This window comes from Phragmites australis, chromosome 1 (assembly GCF_958298935.1).
Source record: "Phragmites australis chromosome 1, lpPhrAust1.1, whole genome shotgun sequence".
Classification (NCBI taxonomy): Eukaryota; Viridiplantae; Streptophyta; class Magnoliopsida; order Poales; family Poaceae; genus Phragmites; species Phragmites australis.
Genome location: NC_084921.1, coordinates 19973861 through 19982402, shown reverse-complemented (window position 1 = coordinate 19982402; position 8542 = coordinate 19973861).

The following is an 8542-nucleotide window of genomic DNA, read 5'->3' as shown; positions in this document are numbered from 1 at the left end:
GCGGTGAAACCTTAGTGGGCAAGTGCATACTGGGAAACTCTTTGGAAAAACCTCATAGTGATCTCTTGGCGCACACCCCGAAAGTGTGTAAGGTACCAACGCGTACCAGCAAAAGAGTTGGTCATGACTCGTGGGTAAAGTGTACAACCTCTGCGGAGTGTCAAACTGAATATATAGCCATGCTCACGGTTATGAGCGGCATGGACCCTCACATGAATAGTTGGTGGATGTTTTTCCTTGGTTAAGAAATGGTTGAATTCTCGAAGGTTATAGGAGATTTCTTGCACATCTTTCCTTTTTTAAAACTGCTTTTTCGTAGCTTCAGGCAAAAATTGGCTTTTATGCAAATTGAACCCTAGAGGATAGGAAATCTGTGTTTAAGCATCCATGTCATACTTTCCCCCATTTGCCGACTATTGGAAATACTCATGCTTGCTTTTCAGAATGTGAAGTTTTTGAAGAATATCATGAAGACGGTGCGGAGTTCTTGGCTTGTGGAGCTTCCAGTCGACTACCTGAGGAGTGGGCACTACGCTGTTATTTATTAACGCTGCTATGTATTTTTTTCTTTAGATTGTGTGATCATTTTGTAATAAATTACGTTGTAATAATGAGCATTGTGTCTGTTTTCCACTAATTACATTGCTATATGTATGTGTAAATTGATCCTAGGATACATATAGTTTACATTTGGTTTGGTCTTAAAATCGGGTATGACATGGAACTACTCCAGAGGTCCACCGTAACGATAGGGGTCAACGAGGACGGCCATGGCACCAACTGGTGGGCACGACATTGAGGACTCGACTGCGAGGAGGTCAGTAGAGCAGACAAAAAGGGACAATGTCAGGTGAGAGAGAGAGAGGAGGGGATGAGGAGGAGACGACTGACTAGGTCAATTGTGTCCATTGACTTGACCTGACCTAGTTAAGGCAGTGGGGGAAAAAGGCCAAGGCAGTCAGATATTTAAACAGGCCAGCCCAATCCTGGGGGCCAATCGAATTTTGGGCCCTACAGGCTAGATCTGATGTATGGCCTGAAAGGTCGATGGTTGGGCCTTAGTCTTGTTGGGCTATGGGCCAACCATTGGGCCAAAGCCAGACCATGCCCGCTTCAAAAAGAATATGTTTTTATATATTATTTTCTTCATTTTTATTTTTCTATTTTGGAAATAGGTGCATTGAAAATGTATAAATAATTTGTTTAATTCTAGAAAATTGTTTAAAGATTATTAAATTTCCGGAATGATTTTTTAACATTAATAAATGCTTAGAACATAGGGAAAATATTATTTATTGTATTTTGTTTCAATATCGAGTTCTAAAAATAATACTAAGTTCCTACAAGCTTAGGAAGCCTTCTAAAGTCAATGTATGATTTATCCGTGGTTCAGGGTTATGAACTTAGGACGCAATGGCTTGTTCTTCAAGGATTGCCTTAAGAGAACACAATCTCATTGAATCCCCCAATTCGATTTTCAGGCAACAAACAAGTCATGAAGTATGAGACTTTGTATGCTTTCCAACTCTCTAATAGCTTAGCTGTGTCAGGTAAGTCCCATTTCTTGCTCATGTTGATGAGATATTTAGCATGAGTTCTGCTAAACCAATACAACAAAAAGATCATCTGCATGATTAATTTGAACATGTTTAAACCTGACTAATGACTATAGAATGTGAGGTCTTCGTACATAGAATGAGTACTAGTGAGGCGATGCTTGTACTATTATTCTTGCTCTGAATGCCGCACTAGCCCCCTGAGTTGATCACCTGGCGCCATAATCACATTAATCATAGATCTAATTAAGTTAGGTTTATCACATATTGGTACCATCTCCAGGAGACTAGCTTCACGATGGGGCTCAACATGAAGTTATAGTCATATTGCCGCTTAGTAAATATACATGGGCTATTGTGGGATTGTGGCATTCGACTTTCTTCCTCTGTTTCTGAGGGATGAGAGGGCAAGGTCACTGATCCACCCTAGTCTTAGCTCTGCTAGCCTAGTCCTAGAGACAACACCAAAAGTGTTGATAACAACCATGTTGGCTTTGATCATGTTAGGCACATCACAGAATATGAGTCATAGAGATCAATTGTCATTTTGTGGCACAATAACACACCTTTGGACAAAGTCTAAAATGTGATTTTCACTCTCTGCCAGTTAAGAAGGTATGCTAGGTAGGAAAGGGAATCGCTATTTGGTTCTACCCTATGGTGATTCAACCAGTAATCTCACCTTAATACTTACCCTTTTGAATCACACTCTTGCAAAGTGCATTGTGTTATCCTTTGTATAAGTTCCCTGAAACTAGCTACCATTGTTTCAATTCTAGCTACCATTGTTGCGGTTGCTGTGAGAGTAGCAGAGCATGAGCCCTTGACATGACTGATAAACAAAGTTGATTCCCAAACTCAGGACCGATTAGAGAAGGACGGTGATCGACTGAGTGAGCTGGGAGTGGGAGAAAAAAAAAGGTTACGAGTGGCAGAGCACACACAAGTCTGTCAACATCAATTCAACCGTGCTTATGATTGAGAATATAGTGGTAACACCGTGAACCCTCTTTGACCATCATGAGTGTGTGTTTGCTATTATGGAAATTGTTGAGTATGTTTGTACTCAAACTTGCTATCTCCTTGTTATATAGAGGGGCAAGGCTTAGATCTAAACTCTTTCCATCTTCACGACAGGAATGAAGGAGTTGAGCTGGAAGCGAGAAACCCTGGAGATGGAGGTCAATACAATACCCAAATCATGGAGGAGTACTATCAAGTCTAACCAAAAGATTAAGCGATAGACTACGATGGGATGGGAACCTTGACTTGCCCTTGAGGTATGGAACTTGTTTCTTGTGTTCTCCAGAACCATGTTAAATAAACTTTATGGTACTTCATCTATGAAGTTACCTTAAGTGTTTATTACTTTTCATCTATGGTTCCACTATGTTGCTTCTACTATGGTACCCTAGTGTGTCAATACTTTTGTATCTTCCGCTACCAAAATAATGATTGTAGACATGACATTCTACCTCAGAATTGGAATGCCAGGTCACCACACTTCAAAACTAAAGCATGTGTAAATATGCATCAAAATAATAAAAAAATAATTCCAATGAACCTATTTCGTATTGTCCAGGAATGCAAAACTACAAAATCTAGGGGCCTTCTATAAATATATGGTCAGATGTGGGCTCCCATCGCAAAATGGCCCGAATTGGGCATCATGGCCCATGTGTAGTGTCGGTGGACCGATTTGCCAGTACGGCCTGTCTCAGGTATACTAGGTCTGTTGAGTGGGTCTGATCTGATGCAGGGCTTGGCTCGTGAGCCGACGAAGCTCTTGATGTGACCTGAGTCAGGAGATTTGAGTTTTAGCCCTAATCCTCATCGATGCACCATGCAGTGGTGGCACAACACATGAACACACACCCAAAAAGTGAGGGTGCGGTACGGGGAGAAGGAGACAGCAACGATGGCACGGTCCGGCTATAGCAGCTCGACGGTGACATAGCTCTGCTACAAGGACACGGCGGTGTGGCGGTTTGGTCCCCCTCAGCCATACTCGCACCTGTGGTATGGTTAGCAACGACTCATCCTCAACTATGGTGATGGTAGCGAGTATGAGGAACCGACCAAATAGTGTTCCAATTAACCATCAGGATGATCATTTGCTTAAGTACGACCACAATAATTAACCAGAATATCATCACGTTAGTCCCAGCACGTGTTTTCTGTCCAATATCGAAACACGTGCCTTTCCAACACATAACATCATAACAAAACTTAAGAAAGAGCGAGTAATTAAATTATATAAAGTTATTAAGAATTTAACTATTTACACAATTTACAACAAAAGGAAGCTAGGAGGAGAACAGCTCACCTCTAAAACAAAACTAGAAACTATGCAGCGGAAGATTAACATCTATGAACCAACAAAAACTAGGTGAAGCCATATGGCCTTTGGCTCCACCCAAAAGCCTCACCACATGAGTAGTTTGCACTACTCATTTCCGCCACCTACATCAGCGAGCGTGAAGTAGCCAAACACGAGTTCCTCCTCATCGGTAGAACCTGAAAGGTACTCACAAGACTTAATCCATAATGGATACATATAAATAACCTGACTCTAAGGATTATGCATTGAGTCATTAGCAAGGAGTAGGCTACAAGGTTAAGTAAATTCACATGTCTAAGCAACCTTAACACCTATGTGTGAGCACCTATACTTACCCATATATACCTTTCTACTCTGTAACCCTCGACTTGCATATAAATGCAAATGGAACCATCTCATGAACATAACTGTAAATCGAACCATCTCAAACTCATCTCATCCAACCATGCATCCCACATTCGCAACTCTATGACTGCTGCAAATGGACAGAAGCATGCTCATGTCCGAGAGCGCGGCAATTCAAATTGTTCTTATACCCTACAGGGGGTACAACTTTACCCACACGACTCGAGGACCATACGGTTTGAGTGACTACACATGCCCACTCAAGGGGGTACGCATGCCACCCTTTCCTAATTAGCCCCAACCATTTGAATCAGACATTGCTCAGTGCAGAGCCCACTTAGATTAACTCCCAGAGCAACCACAAGTGTCTCTACAAGCCTGCCCGCTCACACTATCGATGTGCAAGCCCAAATGATCACAGCTACAGAGGTATTCGGCTTATCTTACCATTATATCAACATATGGTTAGTACGAAATGTGCTAGAGCCAACTACAATAACAGACAATGCTGAAATGATGCAAGCGGTCTATGGCATCTGGGTTTCTCTCCCAAACTACACCGAGGAACTCCTCCATTGCAGAAGTTGCCCCTAACACCGCCCACATCTTGTCTCATTCTCACATCTCATACAACCCACATCATTTTTATTGTGTTTGTAAACAACAAGTAGGCCCTAAGCTCGTGAACAATGGTGGCGCCATCGCTCGACTTCTACTGGGGACCTATGCATTGCTAAGCATTTCGAATAACTCTTAAGTTAGACATCAACAATCTTATCAAGGCTACAAGGATATGGACAATCAACAACTCAAGGTAGAGGTAATGCAATTCATCAGCATAGGTTCTACCCACCAAAACCCGATAATGGACCCACTACTCATGCAAATATACATAAAGCATAATTTATCAAGTTATACAATACGAGATCAAAGTGGTAGGTTGAGTATGCTTATATGCTTACCTTTCCGCTCCAGCGATTGCCTGATACTCCCGGTGCAACACTCACAGAATTCTGGGGGTCCGGTGTCACCCTCAACCACTTGGACTGGCAGCACAACACTCTCTAAATGAATCAAAAATGCATAGCATAAACAATTAAACGATGGAAAAATGTGCAAATGATGAATTCTTGGACAACAATAGAGCGTCGTGTTTCAAAAATATTTGCAAAAGACCGCCAATTGATTAGGGTTCTGAAGTTTGAAACCTCGGGCAAGGTAACCTAAGTACATACAACCTTGAAGGACTGGCGGTCAGACCGACGTGGAGGTGGTGGTCTGACTGTCGGCCTACAGAAGCTTTTGGCACCTGGCGGGAAGACCGACGGTATGTCGGCGGTCAGACCACCGTATGGCGGTCAGACCGACCCTAGTGGTGGTCTAACCATGAGACCCTGCTTTCGCCACTTTGCTAGGCCGTCGGCGAAACCTTCGACCACGAAGGATATCAAAATGCTCTATGGGACTAGTGGAGTGCTTCTAAAGTGATTTGGACAACATTCACCGAGCTAAACTCAAAATACCCTATGGATAAGCCCTAGGCTAGGGTTAAGCTTAGGTATAAACGAAATGGGGATTGACTCGAGCTTAGGAATGATGGAGAATTGGTAGAGGATTCCTCACCTTAGTGTAGGGAAGCTTTATATTTGAGGGTTCACTCCAGGGAAGCTCTGATTTGGAGATCGGGCTCCGAGGTGGTGTAGGGCTTAAGGTGGATGAACGCACAGAGGAACTCCCCTGATGATGAGGATGAAGGGGATGAGCTCGAGGAAGCATTTGCGGAGCTCGAGGAAGTTCCCTCCGTCGTTCTCCAGTCGTCATGGACGTCAGGTGGTCTGTCCCTCTCTCTTGGAGAGGGTGAAGAGTGAGTGAGAGTGAGAGTGTGAGAGAGAGTGAGTGTGACAAAGTTGGCCGATTTCCTTAAGTGGAGCCTCTACGCTGTGGTAGTCAGACCGTGGGATGGGTCGATCAAACTGTAGAAAGCCCATGTGGCAAGCCTACGTGGCTGCCCCCTAGCTGTCAGACCGCGAGAAATTCGGTCCAGACCGCGAGAGGGATCCTTTGCTGAGTTTTCCTAAATTTGCCCCTCTTTCTATTCTTATTATTCTCCAAAATATTTAGGGCTTCCCTAAGGAGTTCTAGAGTATCTCCAAGGTATGTTTGAAATATGTTTAAACTCAAGATATCAAATGAACATGTATAAACATAATGCCACACTGATTATGAATGCTTATTAGCGTTTTGGAACATGAAAAACCTCCCCCCCCCCCCCTTAAAAAGAATCTCTACTCGAGATTTGGTATACTCAGGGAAAAGGTGATGGTGATGAAGTGGAAGGGAATTGCCCACAAATGGAGAAGAATTTTATCAAAATTCCTCGACAAAATGAAATGATAGTCATTGGGCCTTCACATGAGCTGGCGGTTAGATCACGGCTAGGCTCGATCAGACTGTAGCTCGGTTAGACCGCTGGGATGATGGTTAGACCAAAATATATACAGAGAGTTTTGGGTTCTAAACGCCTCTGGCGGTCAGACCGACAGACCAACAACGGTCAGACCACCACGAGTATGGTTCTCTCAGTTGGATAGTTTCTAAGTGCAATCCTTTGGGAACAAACTCACCATTCAACATGGAGATAATTATAGACATGTGAGGTGCTCCAATTATGCAAAATTACAATAATATTATTTACAAGTTCTCAAAAAGTTCAGGATATTCGGAGCAGATTTTTTTCCTCACACTCCCAAGTTGCTTCATTCTCAGTGTAGTAGCTCCATTGGACTTTTACGAAATTAATAGTGTCATCGATTCGTGCGTTCCACTTCATCCAAGATTCAAATTGGTCGCTCGCAATATGAGAGATTTGGTTGCAATTCTTGATTTGTAACCTCAATGACTTCGGTTAGAATTTGAAGGCATTTCTTCAGTTGCGAGACATAAAACACGTTATGGATAGCGGAGAGGTATGGAGGTAGATCCAATTGATAGGCCACCTCTCCACACCAAATAATGAATTTGAAAGGCCCTATATATCGGGGTGTTAGCTTCCCTCTTACTTGAAAGCATCGAACTCCTTTGAGAGGAGAAATCTTGAGATATACAAAGTCCCCAATATCAAACACAAGTTCTCGTCGATGGCGATCCACATAGCTCTTCTATCAGTACTGAGCCGTGAGGAGGAACTTGCGAATAGCCAGAACATTCTCTTCTGCCTCTTTGACCAAATCCTGACCTAGGAAAGCCCTTTCGCTGGATTCAAACACATTTAATGGTGCTCGGCATCTTTGGCTATAAAGAGCTTCAAATGGCGATATTCTAACGCTCAACTGATAATTGTTGTTGCAAGAGAACTCAGCGAATGACAAGCAAATTTCCCACTTTTCCCATATTTGAGACACAAGCTCGCAACATATCTTCTAGAACCTAATTCGCCCTCTCGGTTTGAGGGTGGTAGGCGGTGCTATGGAAGAGCTCAGTTCTCATAGCTTCATGAAAGCTCCTCCAGAAATGTGAGGTAAACTGAGTGCCTCGATCGAAGATAATCTTCTTCAAAATTCCATGAAGGCAAACAATCCGAGTGAGGTACAACTCTACATATTGCTTGACCGAATACGTGGTCTTGACAGGAAAGAAATGAGTGGACTTAGTTAGCTAGTCCACAATGACCCAAATTGAGTCATATCCATGAGAGGTCTTTGGCAATCCGGTAATAAAACCCATTCCGATCTCCTCCCACTTCCAGGAGGGAATAGGCAAGGGCTGGAGCATACAGGCTGGCTTGAGGTGCTCGACCTTCACTCTTCGGCAGACATCACACTTAGCAACATATCAAGCAATTTCTCGCTTCATTCGAATCCACCAGAATCTTGGCTTGAGGTCTTGGTATATCTTGGTACTCCCTGGATGAATGGAGAGCAATAAGTCATGAACTTCGTCTAGAATCTTCTTCCTCAATGTCTCAACCTTCAAAACCACTAGCCTCTTCTCAAACCATAGGATACCCTATCATATTCAAAAAAAACATGTGGCATTGCCTTCTTTCATTTTCTTTTGGATTCGGGCCACGCCCTTGTCACCCTTTTGAGCTTCCTTGGTCTTATCCAGGAGGGTGGATTTCATCTTCAAGTTTTCAAGAAATCCCACCGGGACCATTTCAAGTCCAAGTCTCTGAAATTCAGTACAAAGTGTAGTATTTCCAGACTTGACCATAAGACAATTGCATCGAGCCTTTTGACTCAGTGCATCGGTGACCACATCCGCCTTGCCAGGATGATAATGCATTTCTAGCTCATAATCT